The sequence below is a fragment of the Bacillus rossius genome, chromosome 6 (genome assembly GCF_032445375.1).
Source record: "Bacillus rossius redtenbacheri isolate Brsri chromosome 6, Brsri_v3, whole genome shotgun sequence".
NCBI classification, from domain to species: Eukaryota; Metazoa; Arthropoda; class Insecta; order Phasmatodea; family Bacillidae; genus Bacillus; species Bacillus rossius.
Window position 1 is genome coordinate 50,274,763 of NC_086334.1, and position 19,563 is coordinate 50,294,325.

A 19,563-nucleotide genomic window follows, 5' to 3' on the forward strand; every position below is an offset into this window, starting at 1 on the left:
CATCGAAGTAAGACTTCGGTGCATGTGGAAGCCGCAGAACTCATTTGATTTTTTGGGTGTTGGCTGAATATCTCTTGGCTCTGCTACAGTTCTGTGTATCTCTACCTCAGTACCAGTTAGGCTTATTTGGGTTAATACCTGTCTTCTCAGGATCTCCAGACGGTCTGGAACATTCACTTCATCGTAGGATTTGACGTAACGAATGAGTTGGTTTTCCTCTGTTATTGGAGGAATTATTTTTGTTGTGTCGTCTCCAATTTCAGTATTTTCGTGTGGTAAAATATTTCTGTTTTTTGTAAGACGTTTTCGCTGCAAATGGAAGCCACAAAACTCATTAGTTTTTGCAAGGGGTGGCTGAATATAAAACTCTTTTGGCTCTTCTACATTTGCGCTTTGAAATGTTATTGTACCAGTCAAAATAATTGGGGTTAAGACAAATCTTCTCAGGAGCTCCAGATGGTCTGCCACATTCACTAAATCATATGAAAAGACTTGACGAATTGTTCTCTCTTCCTCTATTACTGCAGGAAAAGTTTCTACTGCGTGACTTCTCTCAGCAGTTTCGATCTCAGGAATGTCATGTACTTGTGCAAGATGAAGATTGGCACATACGTGTGTCTCTTCACAGCGGTGCAAAACCACTGCCATCTCTACTGGTGCCCGCAAGTATTCTGCTTCTTCTAGTACTTGCACAGTTGTATCGTGCAGATCTGAAGGAGCTCTTGCATACAAGTCACCGTGGACTAATGCTGCAGTAATAGGTATTTCATCAACCCACGTCTCTTCTGGTTCCTCTTCAGCTGGCTCTTCCTGGTGATGTTGGTATATTTTTAGCCATTCCTGTATGTCTTTGTTTGTGGCGATTAGAAGAAAAGGGACCTTGTGTACATACTGATTTTCTATAACGCAGACAGATACTGCCTGGAGAACCTCTAGAATTGGCAAAGGTAGCGTCTTTAAAATACTTTGGTCAGCTGTCCTGCGAGCCAATCTTTTTTTCTTCTATTTTCTAAATTTTTTCCGAAGCTTCTCCTTGAAGCTTATTTTTGTATGACTGCTGTCTTGCAAGTCCCTAGAAGAGTTCTCCATGTCATCGTCCTCGTGAAAGGGCATGATTTCTCCAATCACGTATTAGACTTGAAGGTATGTAGGTTTCGGCTATTTTTTTAGTTGGTATTGATGTTTATCTGAAAAAAACAAATCAAAGGTAATCGTAATTCTAAAACTTAAATCCCACTTGTTCCTGAAAACGAAGTACCTATCATTAATTATGTAAAACCAAATTTAACGATTTACATATACAAATTTTGAAAACAAATAACAAGGTCATAATTTCCTAATAAGTAAAAAACAACATTTAAGTGAACGGACTATATAAACATGTGAATTATTAACAGCTTCTGTAATTATTAACAGATTCTTTACCGAAACGAATTAAAGTTTTTAAATAGTAAAACCTTGAATTAAAAATGAAATAATCATTTATAAACATACAATTTGTAGTTAGCTAAATATCAGATATCCACAACGCAAATTAAGATAAGTTTTACATTTGAGTTAGCGGATGTAAATAATTAAGAAAAAATTCCAATTTTGATTCTTTAACTTTTGGCAAGCAAAACACCGTTTTAGGTTTCTATCAGAAGTATTGATTTTGCCGCTGTATTTTATGTGAGTATGTTGAAGGATGAAATTTCATAAAAATTAATTGGAAAAGTACTTACATATTTCATGAAAAAATCCGACCGTTATTACTTCTTCGTAACTCAGTAATCCGCAATTAAAACTGCATATATTATTTCAATGTAGACATAAAATCTAACCACTGAAACTAGTGAAGTAACCAAGGTAACAATCTTTTGGTTTGTCTGGTGTTTTGTTAAGCTATCTGCATAGACAAAACTGTATGTGTATTGGTATGTTTATATATATCTGCATATCTTCTTTCTTTATAGGTATTATGTTTTAATAGAAAATGTAACCAGAAAGAGTCAATCGATTTTTAAAATATATGACCACAAGTGCTTTTTTAAATTAAATTATCGCTACTAGGAGAGACCATAAAAATCGTAAATGTATCAGTTTTTACAGGATAACGCAAAATAATATATAAATATTTGTTGTTATTGCAACTCCTCAGAATAATTGTATTATTTTATTTTAGTTAATTTTAATAAAAATACAGCCAAGATATAACATGAAAATATGACTCTTTTGTTTACGTCTAGTCATTAATTTTCTCCATTAAGACTTAATATTATATAAACACATAGACATATAACAAATGTGGTCCTCTTACAACAACACAGCCTAAAATAGTGAACATATTTAATTATGCATATGACCACGACCTTAAAAATCCAGAAGTCAAAATTGTTTAAAAAATTTCGATCAATCAATAATAGATTCAAAATAATTAATTTTTACATTGCACCTGGCCACGATCTATATTGATTTTTGACCAGTTCAAGTCATTTGGGAAAATAAAACAAAAAATTTAATATTTCACTATATAATTTATGAATCTGCTGCCATATTAAAAACATAAAATCGGAATGAACTATGTAGTTTAAACCTTAGTTGCAAACAGTGCGGGCCAGCTTGCACTTTTAACTTCATCACGAATCAGTTATTGTAATATAATATAGTATAAGAGCAGGAAACCAGGGACAAGAAGCAATAAAAAACATGAATGCGTGGCCGTACGCGTACTAGAAGTTAAATATTATACAGATAGAGGTATAACACTCAGAAATGTTTAAATGGTAATTTTTGATATATTGGCCAATATTTACATAAATTTAAACAGCTGCCAATAACGATGTATAAGAGCAATCAGAAATTTACTTTGAAATTTAAAAAAAAAAAAACTAGTATCAATTATGTTATAATATATTTTAGGTACGTTTGGTATTGTATTTAATTATTCAGATAATTTTTTTAAAAAGATTTAGTTTGCTTATATGTATTTATATGAGTTAAAAATCCATTCACGGGATATTTAATAATACATGTTAATAATATTGAAATATTTTATATTTTTCTATTAATATATTTATAACCGCATAAGTTGTATAAAAGAGGCAGGCAATCGCAAATCATGAAGTATGTAAGCATTGTACGGAGTGCGTTTATATTAAATAAAACATATTTTATTTAGTTAACGCCTGCTACTTGGTCCTCCTTAAAATTTGTCAGCATTTTTTTTTTTCATTGCTCACAGGCTGGCATATAATGAGCAGCTATCATGTTAATCACGGTGTTTTACGAGTAGCGGTTTCTAGCGATTATAATTTGCTAAACTTTGGTTACCGCGTGTAAATGTGGCTGCTCCTAGCAAGTCGTGGGGACTGTCACTGCCTCTGTCGTCGCGGGGGACAGTGACACCTTCACTTCCACACTGGGAAGACCGCAGTTACACCACGCCTGATCACTCCTGCCACACCGTGGTCACTGCTCCGTTGCCATGGCTGCGGTACAATCCAGCCTCCTGTCTGATCACTCTATCATCGTCATTTATAATGATAACGTACCTTCTGTACATTGCAATTCCGGCCCGCATAATATATCTATTCCTTTCACTTACTACTGAACTTACCAATATTTAATTCCGTCTAGCAACTGAGATATGTCATTTTGAATAAATTAAGTGACGCTACTAAATAACATTATCATAAATGATAAATATAATATCTTTTAACTATTTTCTTATTTTATATTGTATATTTTATTGTTATTGATGCAGCTTAATACTTTTAAAAATTTGAAATTGAAAATATGAATATTTTTACCCTAGGTTATTTAATCTTTGAACAAGGTTATCATACTATACAAATAGAAACATGAATTAAAGTTATACCTATTTTAATCCCAAATAATAGTTCTCTCTTGTATGCGGTAATGCCCAATTTATTTATAGGGTAGAGCGGGGCTATTCTGATCACGGGGTAAATCCGATCATAATAAGAGAATTGGAAACACAGCAAGCCATGAGCCGAAAGGAAACAATATCATCCCATCAGTCGCAAGCTGGGAGTGTTGGTGTTCACGTGGTAAAAAATTTCCGTTGTTATTCTAAACTTTGCTGTGTGTAAGGAAGCGATTCGACACCAAGTTAAGTCACGCCATGCATTTTTATCACTCTTTATAAAATCTCACGTTCCAAAATAAGAAGCTTCAATTACAGAAACGAGATATCTTTTAGTACTTTGGTTTCTTCTCGTAGCATATTTACTGGAAAACAATATCCTTGTATCAGTTCTGATAAAAACCAGTTTCCTCTTACAGTTTGGACGGAAAAGGTAAAAGTCAACAAAATGGGGCAATTCCGATCACGCTATTGGGGCTATTTCGATCACAGGAAATAATTTATTGCTCTGGAGAATACAGCACAGAAAGGATCGTATTTATCAACTAATCTTAAAAGCGATTACTCGACACTGCTCTATTGTCACGGTGCACGTAGCTGACAGAAAAAAGTATTATCTTAATGTTTCAAGGATAGCTGAGGGGACAGTTGGAGACCTAGCTGTCGCCAGTTTGTAGATACTGATGTTTATCTTTTCGACTACCGCACATTCCGTTGCGGTGATTGGTTTCACTGCCGATGCTTGGCGGGTCGCTCCCTATATTACTCAAGAAAGAGTTGGCTGGTCGCACTCCGTGTTGGCCACACTTTAAATAACTCGCACACATTTTTTCATCTCGATGCCATAAAATAAAGGCATTACCAACTTGACATATATAAAACGAAAAAGTGTCAAGTTTGTACCTTGAAATATGACCATTGGTTAAATACTGTCAGAGTGTTTGCCATCCACAAATTTTACTGGTTCTTAGTACCAGCCGCTGTGTGCTGAAATCTAACAACTTTCGAAATGGGTCTTCAGGGACCATAGCAGCATAATTTTTCTCGCAACAAAGTTTAGTTAATTACGGATTTTCTTAAACATCTTGATACTGAAATCTAATATTGTTATTAATAATTTATTTAATCTCCAAATCCTTTCTGGAATACGAGACGATAACAGAATTCCACACTACCCAAGTTATAACCGAGATAAACATTTTGATGCATTTTACTGAAGTGTTGCATGCATTTAAAACATCTCAAATGTAAATAAACACTAATATGTACTGTGGTTGTGAATTTCAGATGGTCAGAAACTACAAAAGAAAGAACACCACTCTTCAGTGGTCCGAGGAGTCTATGTCAAATGCTATCAGCAGTGTCCTCCATGGAGAAAAAACCATCAGAGCAGCTGCTAACTTACATCAGGTGCCATTCACCACACTTCAGAACAGGATCCAAAGAGTAAAACTACAGCAGTTATTAGGAGACAAAGGGAAAGAGTGCAAACATAAAGTTGGTCACCGACCTGTACTAAATGCTGAGGAGGAAGATGAACTGTGTGACAGACTGCTCAACCTGTCGAAAAGAGGCTTTGGTTTGACCACAATTCAGGTAAGAAATGCAGCATACATGTATGCTGAAAAGAAGGGTCTAAAAATTCCATGGAGAAATACCGAAAAATTGGCTGGTAAAGATTGGCTTGGCAAGTTCATGGCCAGACATCCTCAACTCTCTTTGAGGAAACCGGAAGGTTTGTCAAAAATGAGGGCAGCTGCCATGGATGAAAAAGAATTTAACGACTTTTATGACCTCTTTGGTGATTTGACGAATGAATTAGAACTCAGGGAGAAGCCAGAGAGAATTTATAATGTTGATGAGTCTGGATTTCCTTTAAACAATAAGCCATCAAAAATCATTTGTGAAAAAGGCCAAAGAGAAGTAATTAAATTGACAAGTGTAGAATGTGGTGAAAATGTGTCAGTAGTAGCTTGTTTCAGTGCTAGTGGGGTGTACATACCACCATTCGTGATTTTCAAGGGTGTGCGGTATCGAGAGTCATACTGTGCTAATTTGCCATCTGGATCTGTAGCAGCAATGTCTGAATCTGGACATATAAATGAGGACCTATTTCTCAAATGGTTGCAACATTTTCAAAAGCACAGACTCCCAGGGAAATGCCTTCTTATTTTGGATGGACACGCATCACATTGTTCGCTTAAATGCCTGAACTACTGCAGAGAAAATGAAATTGAACTTCTCTGTTTACCACCTCATACCACTCATGTCCTTCAGCCTCTAGATCGCACACTATTCAAACCATTGAAAACTTTCTACCATCAAGAAGCAACCACATTCTTTCACAACAACCCAACACAATCGATCACCAAGTCTGACTTTGGAAAGATTTTCACAGCTGCGTGGAACAAAGCTGCATCCCATGGGAATGCTACTAAAGGGTTTCAGTGTACTGGTCTCTACCCATTTAACCCTAAGGCTATCTCGATGGATAAATTTCTACCATCTGTAGCTTTCCGAGCTGAATCTCCTTCTACATCAACAAAATCATCCACCATGCAAACTTCAGGTCCTTCATCTGATGTTTCTCTTGATCATGTTCAAAATAAGTCACACAGCCAACATTCCCCGTCCAAACACACAGTTTGCTCCAGTTCCCAAGCTTCATCCACCATGTCCATATCAGTTTCTACGTCCAAGTCTCCCAGTGAACAGAAACTCATTGGATTTAATGACATCATTCCAACCCCAAACAAATCATCTACAAATAGGAATGCACCGAAACAAACCAGAAAGCAGAAATCTCGACATCTGACATCGGATGGAAACATCAAGGCAACAGCAGAAAAAGTTAAAATTGCCACATTAAAAAAGAAACAGATAGATTGCATAGTGAAGAGACGAAGACTGTTTGCAGAAAATGAAATGGACTCTAGTGGAGAAGAAATCCTCATCATGAAAGATTCGAGTGACGCACCATGTGGATTTTGCAACAGAAGATGGAGCCAGTCTGCCAACAGAGGGGACTGGATCAAGTGCCAGAAATGTATAAGCTGGTATCATGAAATCTGTGTGGGTGCCAAAGGAAAGAAACAATTCAGATGCGGTAAATGTGTGTGATCATGATTGCCCCACTATGATAGGATTTACCCCGTGTGTGATCGCAATTACCCCACTTGTTTTGTGAATCCTGTGATATCACCTTTTAAAGAATAATTTTTTTTGTAAATTTATATGTGCCATTAATTACCTTTTTCATTCAAGGTATATTAAGTATACATATTGAAGTTTATGCTCATGTATTTCCATTAACCTAATCTTATTTTGAACAATTTATTTTCACAACACAATTTGAAGTGATCGGAATTGCCCCTCTCTACCCTATTTTATTTCTTAAGTGAAATGTTTAATTTGTATTTGGTCTCTTGAAAAACTAAATAAACATACTTCTTTGCAGAGTTGGTACGTGGCACACCAGGCTTCTCTTCAGCGGCTCACACCCGTGCACTCAAGTCTTTCCAGTTTGCAGCTGCAGCTGCAGCTGTGCGGGCCTGCAGTCTCTTTCTCAGTCTCCTTATGCATTCCTGCGCAGAGCCGTGTGGTGACATCCACACCTGTCACTTCCCTGCAACCACGCACCGTGCGTTTTCTGTGGATTTATTGTCACACAAATATAATATCCTTCACTTAATTTACTAGGAGTTTATTTATGTAGCTTTAAGAAGTGTTTAATTATATAACGTTTTCTGTTAATAAATTTATAAGTTACTGAATATTTTATCATTTTTTATTTAAACTGCATGTATTTCACAGCTTGTATTTTTGGCACATATTAATTTACATAGTTTTAGTTTTCAAATTTAGAGCTTATTAACAATAAATATGAATTGAATGTATTATATATCTATGTTAAGCCATTAAATGTGCATTCATGTCAAGTACTATATCAATATCTTTGCTCTAATAAAAAAAACTCGTTTCAACAAAAAAACATCAGGCACAAAAATAATTAAACAAATACCTGACGATCACTGTCATTTCAGTGTTCAAACGAACTAAAATTTTCAATCGATTGCTGTGTATTGCTAACCAAAGCTTTTTAAAATTGTTAAAATAGCGAGGAATAGCTGTCGTCTTCCAAGGCCGAGTTCAGCTACACCAAGGTAAAAAACAAATTGGTTGTCTGTAATTTCGGCTTACGGACGATAGTTTAACGTGACAACGTCATAACAAAACATTGATGAAATGATTGATCCAGAAGAAAAGGAAATATCATATTTGGCCTGAGACTGAGCCGTAATAGGTTTTTGCAACCAAACCATTTAGGCATTAAAAATATTATATTCTTTGAGGAAGAATTTTTTTTTAATTTTTCTATTTTTTGTATGATAAAATCTACCTCTGCATACTTTTATGAATAAAATTGAATCATTTTTATTTAATTATCACTATTTTGTATGGATACAAAGAAGGAGTGAAATGAAATGTACAATTTAATTAATAAATTTACTTTTATTTGCATTCATTAATTCAAATATATTTATTACTTTTGAAGTGTCGGGCGCGTCGTATTTATTTTTACAAGTACAAAAAAATTTGCTTCAGCCAGGATTCATTCCGTCATCCTATGGGTGGGCATTCAGCAGTGCTAACCGCACAGCCACGAGACCATATTGGAACAATTGTTTCAGATGTTATAAAATGGTAATATTCCACGCACGATATTTGTTTAAATTTCTTTTAACTAGCATATTCTCTGTTGAACTCAAAATATTTACACGCTCGTGGGCTCATAACTATAATACGGTGTGTGATTTAGTTGATCTAATAATAACTTATGACAAATAATTACCAATGTGAAACTAAAGCGCGAAAAGTATCATACCAGCAATAAATATTTAGTTACCCAGTTAAAACAATACTCATACAACACTGTTTTAATAAACTGATTTACACTAGTAATTAAAATAATACGTACTTGTAAGAACGCCATTTCCTTGCGAATATACTCCCGTGGCGCGGTGCACAACAATAACCTCGAACCCCGCTATGTTGTCGTCTGCCCAAAGCCGTATTTGGCGACATGCGCAGGCGTGATCCAACCGGCGCGACCCGCCTATCCCTGCAGCATGGCGGGGTGAAACCTGAGCAATACGCCACCACGTGCCGGCCGAGTTCTCTGTACCGTCCGCAACATACCAGAGAGATGCCACGCATGCGTACAGCTGCGCTGCGGAGGTGGACGGACGTGTCCCGCAGCTGCTCGCCGTGAACTTCTAGAGATCGACGAAGCCCAAGCTGTGGTTAGCACTTCTTAGTGCTACCCAGCGGTTTTGAAAGGTGCCTGTGTGCTACATGCGCACAGGCGGTAAAAGTAAGCTGCGCCAGGTGTAAGTTAGACGACCAACAACTCGGCAACACCCGGGGAGTTAGATCCCCTATAGCCTAGCCTGAACCCGGCTAACTAGCCCCGGGGGACGGTCAGTGGGTGGACCCGAGCGTCAGGTGACCACGGTCAATGAGTGATACTGTCGAGATGGTAGTTAGCGAGGCCCCTTCAGGGCCGACCAACAGCGACGAATCCAGCGGCTGGACAGTGGCCGCTGGCAAGCGTGCCAAGCGTCTGCACACGGATGTGTCCGGTGCAGGCAGTGACGACGAGGCGGGCCCCGCCCCCCGCCCTCAGCAACCAACCACGACTGAGGCCGCCAAGAGGGCGCCACGCGTAAAGCCCCTGTTCGTTTTCCTCGACCAGGGGCACCAGTACCCGAGGGTATACACCGCCCTAAAACAGGCCGTGCAGGAAAAATTCACGTGCCAGAACCGCGGCCGAGATGAGATCCAGGTCAATGTGGCCTCCGTCCCCGATTACCACAGGGCAGTCAAAGCACTGCAGGCTATCGGCGCCCAGCACTCCGTCCTTCTTCAGCGGGACGAAGTGCCTAAGAAGTTTGTGTTGCGCGGGGTGCACCGCCACACGCCATCCGAATTCCTCCAGGAGGAATTCAGCTCACTGAATCTGCCGGTCCAGAACCACTGGTTCCTGGAGAACCGGCAGCGACGCGAAAAGTGCGATGCGCTAGTGATAGAGGTGCCTCAGAGCTGCGACTCTGAGCGCATCTACGGCCTCAAGGAGTTCGCCGGCATGCTCGTGCGTGTCGACGACTACCGTCGCCCCTCAGGCCCCTCCCAATGCAGCGTCTGCCAACGCTACAATCACGTTGGCAAGGCCTGCCACGCGGCCCCTGTGTGCCGGTGGTGCAGCGGGCCACACCGCTCTCCCGACTGCCCCAATGGGGGCAACCAGGAGTACAAGAAGTGCGCGCATTGTAAGGAAGGCACATTGCGCAAACTACAACGGCTGTCAGGTGTACAAAAAAGAGACCCGCAGGCACCTTCCGCCCCAGGTGCGCAAGCAGCGCGAGCAGCAGTCTCGCCGCGACTTGCGCGATAACAGGCGAGCTGCAATGCAGCCCCAGCCGCAACCGATGCCACGGTCCCCTCCGGGCTACTTCGGCCCCCCGAGGCAAAATCCCTGGGGTACACCGAGGTACCCTCCTCCCCAGAGCTTCGGCGACTACCTGCAGCAGGCAGGTGGAAATCGATTTGCGCCCCTTGAACAGCACTGTGAGCCCAGCTACAACGAGCTGGACTAACCAGTGCTGGCGAACAACCCCTGGCAGCGGAAGGGGTTCAAAAAACACCCGACGGGCCACAAAAATGGCCAAGGCAAGCCCCCGCGACCCACACAGGACAGGTCCCAGCAGCCTGGGCCGGACAGGCCGCGACAGCCTGCCCAGGAGAAGCTCGTGGCAGCCAAGGCTGCGCCAGCCCCGGCGAGGCGCACGACCGCGCTCTCCCGGCCGCAGGTAGCCCCGGCACCTGAGACGAGCATGGCGGTAGACGCAGCTCCAGTGCTGCCAACTGCACCGCCAGCGCCCCAACAGCAGCCAGCCTCGAAACCGGGCCTGGCTGACTTCCAGAAAGTGCTCGAGCAGTCGCGCACTTTCAACACAGATGCAAATCTGGCGGCCACAATTGTCCCCATGTGCCAGCTTATGGTATATGGTGCGACCCATCTGTTGCCTTAACAGAAAAAGTCCATGCGATGATGGGCTTCGTCCAGTCACTGGCTGCCAAGCTCAATGGCAGCCACTAGACAGGCCCCGAGTTGCGTATCAACCCCGGCCGATAGGTTAAGCTTACACTCCCTCCTCTTCTGGAATGCACGTGGAATTAAACATAAATTACCGGAATTCATCCACCACCTGGAAAAATATAAAATAAAAATAGCTGCGATTAACGAAACACACTTGCAGCCGACCTACCGACTGACAATACTAAACTATACAGTTTATAGGCGCGATAGAGAGCAAAATAGATGGGGAGGAGTAGCTCTAGTAGTTCACCATAGCATTAAACATACTGTATGCCAACTACCCATTTTTCAAAATTTAGAAGCTGTTGGAATAAGCTTAAACATTAACCAACAAAACATTAAACTTATTTCAATGTATGCTCCACCAGGTAGGTCCCTCAGTGTGGTGGATCTAGATGCCCTGTACGGGGCCGCTCCGAGCTTCCTCGCTGTAGGGGACATTAATGCGAAACACCTGGAGTGGAATTGCAGGCGTGCGACGGCAAATGGCGGGCTTCTCTATGCGCATCAGCTTGATAAAAACTATCATGTTCATGCTCCTACTGAACCCACATTTGATTCGGGCAGATTGAACTGGTTGCCAGACATCCTAGACATCGTGCTTAATAAGCGTGTCACCTTAATAAGCGTGTCACCTCGGGATTCGAACTCGAGGTCGTACACGACATGTCGTCCAACCATTTCCCTGTTCACTTACATTTCGACAATGCGAACACGGAAACCAACCCGCCACGTAAAATTCGGGACTACAAACACGCCGACTGGGAAGGATTTAAAACCCAAGTCGCGCAAAATTTGTCAGACATCGCGGACATAAATAATAGTGAAAGCCTAGACACCGCAATAACTAAATTTACTGCGGAAATCCAGGATGGTATAAGCCAGTGCATCCCAGAAAAGGAGGTTAAGTTAGTACACGACGAGCTGCCAGTATACATACGCGACTTGATATCGCGCAAAAACAGACTGCGTCGTGAATACACACGACGACGCACTATTCACACAAAACAAAGAATAAATGAATTACAAATAATTATTTCAGATGAAATTTCACTGTGGCGAAGCAGCCAGTGGGAAGCAAAGATCGCTCGTTTAAATATTCAGGACGGGAGTGCCTGGACTATGACGAAGCGATTTTTAAATAAATCTGAAAAATTTCCGCCCCTTCAAACCAATAATGGCCTAGTCTTCAAACCCCTCGACAAAGCACAAGCATTCGCAAATACGCTGGAAACAGCCTTTCAGCCAAACATGGTGCCCTGCGATAGGCAATACACAGCGCAAATTTACCGCGAATTACGCGAAAAATTGCGCCAGCCCACTATTTCTGAGCCTCTATTAACTCAGGCACAGGTAATCAAGCGAGCTATTAGAAAAATGAAGCTGCGAAAAGCACCCGGGAATGATGGCATACAAGCTATCGTTCTCAAACAGCTCCCAGATGAAGCCCTGGAATATTTAGCTGAATGCATTAATGCAATGCTCAGGCTCAGTATTTTCCCCTCCCAGTGGAAGAAAGCTAACGTCATAGTTTTCCACAAGCCAGGCAAAGATAAAAAACTGCCCCAAAATTACAGACCAATAAGCCTGCTTAGTACCATGTCAAAAATAGCCGAAAACATAATATTGCATCGACTAAATTGCCACATACACGAAAACAACTTGCTGCCAAATGAGCAATTCGGCTTTCGCGGTGCTCATTCAACCGTTCACCAGCTAGTGCGTCTCACTGAAGAGATTACTAGTGCATTCAATGTACAAGACTATGTTGTCGCGACGTTCCTAGACGTAGAGAAAGCCTTTGACAGAGTGTTTCATGCAGGGCTTCTCTATAAACTATACCAAGCTGATTTCCCTGACTGCTATGTCAAGCTAATCACGTCATACTTAGCAGGCAGAACCTTCAGAGTATCAACTGAAGGAGCCACATCAGACCTAAAACAGATCAGAGCAGGAGTACCACAGGGCAGCATCCTAGGCCCTGTTCTATTCAATGTATACGTGCGTGACATGCCACGCCCCGCACACAGACTCGTCAAGTTAGGCTGCTATGCGGACGATACTGTCCTATATAGCAGATCACATAACCTACAGCTGGCCACGACTAGGCTGCAAGTTGCGCTCACTAAAATAGAACAGTGGTGCACGACGTGGCGCATTAAAGTGAACACAACGAAGTCAGAAGCTATTGTGTTCACTCGTAAACACCTCCCGCCAATAGACCGCAGGCCGCAACTGAGTCTGTTCAACGAACACATCCCGCATAAAGATGTGGTTAAATACTTAGGTGTACACATGGACAGGAAATTAACATGGCGCCATCACATAGACACTAAGCGAGCACAGGCTCAGACTAGACTGTGCTCCTTGTATCCAGTTATGAGTAGACGATGTGGCAGCAGAGTTAAAACCGGCCTACTGCTCTACAAAGCCCTCATACGACCAATAATCACGTATGCAGCCCCGGTATGGGCCACTGCAGCAAAGACACACCTAATAAAATTACAGCGAATTCAGAATAAATGCATTCGAATCGCCACAGACGCCCCAGTGTACTGCCCTGTCGAAGCATTGCATCGTGAAACCAGATCGGAAACTTTGCAAGACTTTTACATCCACATAACTCAGACTTTTTACGATAAATGCGTAGTCTGAATCCACATATTACTTCTCTCGGAAACTATGATCCGGACGTATATCAGAAGTATAAACGACCGAAGTCGCTCCTCGCGCACCGGCCGCCGTAGTGCCGCGTGATTGGCCGAGCAGTCTGTCGGCCAATCACAGCGCGCGGCGCGCGACCCCACTCCAACAAAACTAGTTCCGCGGCCGCGCGGAGCTCAGTCGCCCGCTAGCCCTGGGCGCGTGTACACGCGCTAGATCCACGCCAGTCAGCAATATAATAGTTACGGACTGGCGGTAACAAATCTGCCTATGCTCCCTCACAAAGACAGGCAGTGTGCGCCCATATTGTACCACAAAATGACACGCGCACCACACGCATGTATGCTGGCAACTCATTTAGTTTAAGTTATATTCTTTAAACCTAATTATAGTTACTTGATTTAACGCCCTTCCCCCCCCCCCCAGCGGCCCTAATATTTTCACACAACCGTAGCCCACTATTGCGTAGATGCTGAGGCTAGGGCCTCGCAATGAAGGACCGGATAATTTCCCTAACCGACTTCGGTCAACCTGAGGCTATGTCCACTCCTGAGTGCAGGTTCGATGCACCAGCTCGCGAAAAAGCACTTAGAGTCTTCCCTACCCAGACCCCTCCCAAATACACTTAGTAATTAGTTAGGTTAGGAAAAAAAAACATCCATTGTGGGACATCCGTAGTGGGACATCCGTATGTGGGACAATTTTTCGTGCGTGCAGCCAGCGTTCATCGATTTATTAGACGTTGTCACGTCAATAATAAAAATAAAAACAAAAATGAAAAAATTACAAATTAGCTTCTGCCAGCTTGTGCAATTCTCCTTTGTTCAGCAAGGATAGAGTTCTAGCACAAGCCAGAATCTTTTTATAATTTTTATTTGTAGTATATTGTTTTAGAGAATCTTACTTAGTCAACGGCTGTGTTTTTACCATAACAGTCGAAAGTCATTTCAATTTATTTATGCAGAAACAATTTAAATAAATTTAAAGTAAATATTACATTTAAAGTATGTCATATAAATAAGTTTGCTACATACATAATACATCAAACTAATTGAAGTAAAATATGATAGGAAATTTTCTAAAGTAGTTAAATAATATCCTATAGTAATTCTATAAAAAACATTTTAAAGTAAATGCTTGTATTAAAATAGTTTTATTTTAACCTTAACTGGTGCCAAAAAAAACCCATTTTGAAAAAAAAATAATTTTGTAGGCTGTGTTGGGACACGGCCATAAATACGTCGTGTATGGTAATTAAAAAAAACATTAGTTACAATTATTTGATAATATAGGGGCTTTTCACTAGAATAATTTGATAATATAAGGGCTTTCAACTAGAACTCATATCATTGCCAGTAATACCTGCACTCGTGGGCGTAAATCCCGAAAGGAGGGGGAGGCAGGAAACCCCCCCCCCTCTCTGGAATTAAGAATCCCATTACAAGGGGAGGGGGAAGTGCCTGTACTTGCAAAAGCGTGACTGTGAAAAGGGTGTGATGTCAAAACTGTGTCTTATGTAAAACCTTTTTTGTATATTTTAAAATTTTTCGTCTTATTGAATGCATGTAGGCCAAAGTATGGGCAGTGTACAACATGCAGTAATAGTTAGTAATAAAAATAGCTTATTTTCAAAAGTGTTTTAAATAGTTAATTATTTCGTGCACATAATGATTCTTATTTGATTAAAATTCCTTAACGCGGGTGTCCAAACATTTGATCTCAAATAGATGAGTCACCATCTAACGTTCGAGAAACCTGCCTATACACAAAGTGATATGTAAATACACAAATACTGTTTATTACGGCGCATGCGTAAACTCTTGCCCTACCTATGTATGCGGAACTCATAGCTAAGAACCTTCACTATCAAACCAGCCTTCAAATAAAATACCGGGTTGAAATCGGTCCATCCGTTTGGAGCTACAAAGCCACGGGACACTCAGAAAGACAAAGACTTTAAAACTGATAACACCCCTCTTTTTGCGACGGGGGTAAAAATAACATTAATTTCGCTTCGGGAGTACTCAAAATTTTTTGGTGGGAACTTTTCCAGGAGAAAAAAAAATACACGTATACAATCTGCCAGTCCACAAGGTAATGCCGTGATGTATATAATTATATTTACTTTTACTAATAATGAGTGACGTAATTTAAGTGTCAGTTGTTTTATGTGCCGTAGAAATTGTTAATCTCTACCCATTAAAAAATATTAGGAACTTATTACTCAAACTATGGATGTGATTAAAGCTTTTAGATAAATAACTTTAACTGCGTGATTTCAGAACGTTTAAAAATCATTTAAGTAAATTTTGTAGGTTTATTTTTTTTTTGTTCCACAGCCGTTCGATGAATTTAAATATTTCGGTCTGTGATTTCTTTAATAATTTTGTGTATTTTTGTGTACACATAGCGCACTTGACTAAAATACACATCATAGTGTAAGAAGTATAGTTTTTGGACGTCTTCTAGACGTACAACGTGCATTCTATCTAACCGAGTGATCTTCTCAACTTTCCAGACATTTTAACGACTCCATTAATGAACTTTCTGTTTCTTCAGCGTAACTTTCAAATTATGCCGCTCTGATGCACTAGCAGAACTTAATTTGTGTCTCTTAAAGGAGCGAACAGTTAACTTTATAAGTGACTTTGCCCGTGAAGTATTACGCACAGCATTTCCTTTCCTAATGTAGGCGTGACACTGCGTTCGTAACAGTGATTCTCGCTCAACTATGAACCATTTGTGATACCATTTCTGGCTGGCAATAAGAGCCCTCGTCTGAAATCAGATAATTGTATTAAGAGAGCTACAAGAGTTTTGTTTAACTTTTTTGAAAAACAAACTAGTCATTGATAACGGTACTGTAATAAGTAACATACGCACCATGGCATGTGCAGTAATGTAACATGTAAGTATGCCCAACGACCGAACATCAGGCTTATAAGCTACATATTGTTTGTTTTCTTTTCATTAGTCTAAATTTGACTGTTAGTTGGTCAATTTTGTTTTATTTTGAACAATAATATCTCTGAAACTAATTAATCAGGGCCTAGTATATTTGTTAAAAATGATAAACATGGCGAAACAAAATATTCTCTTTAACTATTTTGCGGGATCCAATCCATAAGCGGTGTAAAAGGGGTAGGTTTGGTTTTAAGAAGAATATACAAAAACCAGAAGTAGGAAATTATGACCAAATAAAAATACTTATTGCTATTTTTCATTTGTCGAAATTTTACTATTAAAGAGGCTGAAAATGTGGTAAAATTGTTTAGTTATTAAAAATTCGTATCTTTAAAAATAATAAATTAGGGTCTAAAATATTGTGTAAGAATAATACACATAATAAAACTAAACAATATTTTCTATCATTGTGCGAGATTCCTCCCCTATGGTTTTAATTATAAACATGCATACATCCGAATCTATTAGTACTGAGACTGAACACCATGCATATATAGTTACGTATTGTCACATTTGTGCTTAGGCCCCTGGGTTGAATGTGACAATATGGACACTTAACTAGAAGCAGCTAACAGGAAAAAAATTATATTATCTAAAAAAAAATTACGTTTGCCGTTTCTGCCTAGATCTGTCCTCCAAAACACACTTTTCCTAAACAGCAGTGAATGTTACATTTTAGACGGTTAATGTGTAGTATGCATAGCATATATCTGTTACAAATATGCAAATATGCAATTAATATAGCTATGCTAGGCATATTATTATATTAAATATGCAAGCATAAGTATAAATATAATTCATTGTGCTGGATTTTGGGAGACTTCTGTTGGTTTTCTCCGAGTGCTCCTGATTACACTTGACATCATTTTGTTGGGTTCTCCGTGTGTTCCTGGTTATTGCTGAGAAAACAATCGTTGCATAAATTTTCTTCTATACGAGATAAAACTTTTATTCAGGGTTGGTTTCATTTGATTATTGAATATCTGATACCAAAATTAAACTAATAATATTTTAATAAGGAAAAATTCAAACCAAATAATAATAATTACTGTGCCTTAAGACAACTCAATATCATACAAGACGATTTGCTCTCCCATAAGGTATAAAGAAGTCCTTCTCTTGCGATTGTGAGTGAGCATCTTACGTCCCAATAAAAAATAACTAATGTAGCCTTGTAGCCTTGTAAGCAAATGTCGCTGTAGCCAGATGTAGTTAAAATGCAATTGTAGCAGTTGGAGACAAAATGTGAGTGAGCAGTTGTAGCCAAAATGCCGTTGGAGTCAAAAAGTGTTATAGCTACATATATGTAGTCAAATGCCGCTTCAAACAGATGTAGCCAAATGCGATTGTAACAATTGCAGCAGTAAGAGCTATCGTAGCCAGATGTATCCTATCTTACTGATGGTATTGTATCATACTAATGGATCGTATCGCATTGATGTTATCGTAATCCTACTGATGTTATCGTAATCCTACTGATGTTATCGTAATCCTACTGATGGGATCGTATCCTACTGATGAGATCGTATCACTTTGATTTTATTGTATCCCTCTGATGGGATCCTATTCCTTTGATGGTATAGTATTATATCGAGTAGAATTTTTCTATAAATGTACATCCTTTTCGTTAAATGTGCTTCCTTTTGTGTGTGTGTGTGTGTGTGTGCTTCCAAAAGTTTCATTTTCTTTAAATGAGCGTAGTCAAAACAGTACTCAGGACTGATATCTTAATAGTGCAGCACCTCTTGGTCCTGTTGTAAGCGTAAATCATTTCACAGGTATCGTCCAAGAAGGCATCACGGTTGGGATTTTAATGGCCTATATGCCTGACTTTCGACATGACGATTTTGAAATGTATGCCAAGTACCGAAAAAAAAACCTCCTTTATAGGCGTGGTGATATCGAGTAACATATTTATTCAGCCGAGCAGGTATCTTGTATTGAGACCTTGTTTGCAGTGAGAATGATTAGTGTGGCTGTCGAAACAAATTTAAAAAAAAACAACTGTAGCTAAATATTTAATTTGTGTTCTCGCTTTGATTTCTATACCTGGATCTTCGTTTTATTGAGCTCAAAGCATAACGTGTGTTATACCATAAGAATGCTTGCTCTAGATATGTTGCTTCTTATTTTTCGTGGCGATGAATATTTTTTGTGGCATGTTTCCTGGGTTCGACTCTGCTTTAGATCACAGTCATGCACTACAACATTTTTTTCTACTATCGTTCCGTTTTTCCTACTCTGAAGTGATTCCGACAAGTACTTCATATACCGAGTTATGATTTCAACGACATTTTTGCGTATTGGTGTGATAGGCTGGCAGCAGCTGCCTGCCTCGTGCGAACAGTTGGACGGCAGCTCCGGCGTTTCTGCTAGCTTGCAACTATCGCGTGCGGGGTCATTTCTAACTTTCGCAAGTGTTCCTTTAGTGGTTTAGAATTTATGTTATCAATTTTATTTTTAAAAAAAATATGTAGTTATATTTTTTTTAATTTTAATCCTGTACTCTTAATGGGAAATATTAAATTGAAGAGATTTTATTTAAATAATCAACTTAATTTTTTTTGCATCAGCCAAGGATTGAACCTAGGAAATGAACCGATCTAATTAATTTTAATGAGCGTTTCTCTTTAATATTTTATTTTTATTTTTTGAATTTCTAGCTAAATTATTACAGATTTTCCAGATGGTGGATGTCAAGGTAATATAAATACTACTGCAGTCTAGCAGGTAAAAATTAAACCAATATGGTGACAAAGCCCTATAGCTTATTTTGTGTGCACTACATTACACTAGCGCTTCTAGTATCGAGTGTTGAAAACAAGATGCGGTAGTGTCGTCGAGCAGACGATGTGTGCACTATGTGACACTAGCACTCTTAGTAGCAAGTACTGAAAACAATATGGTG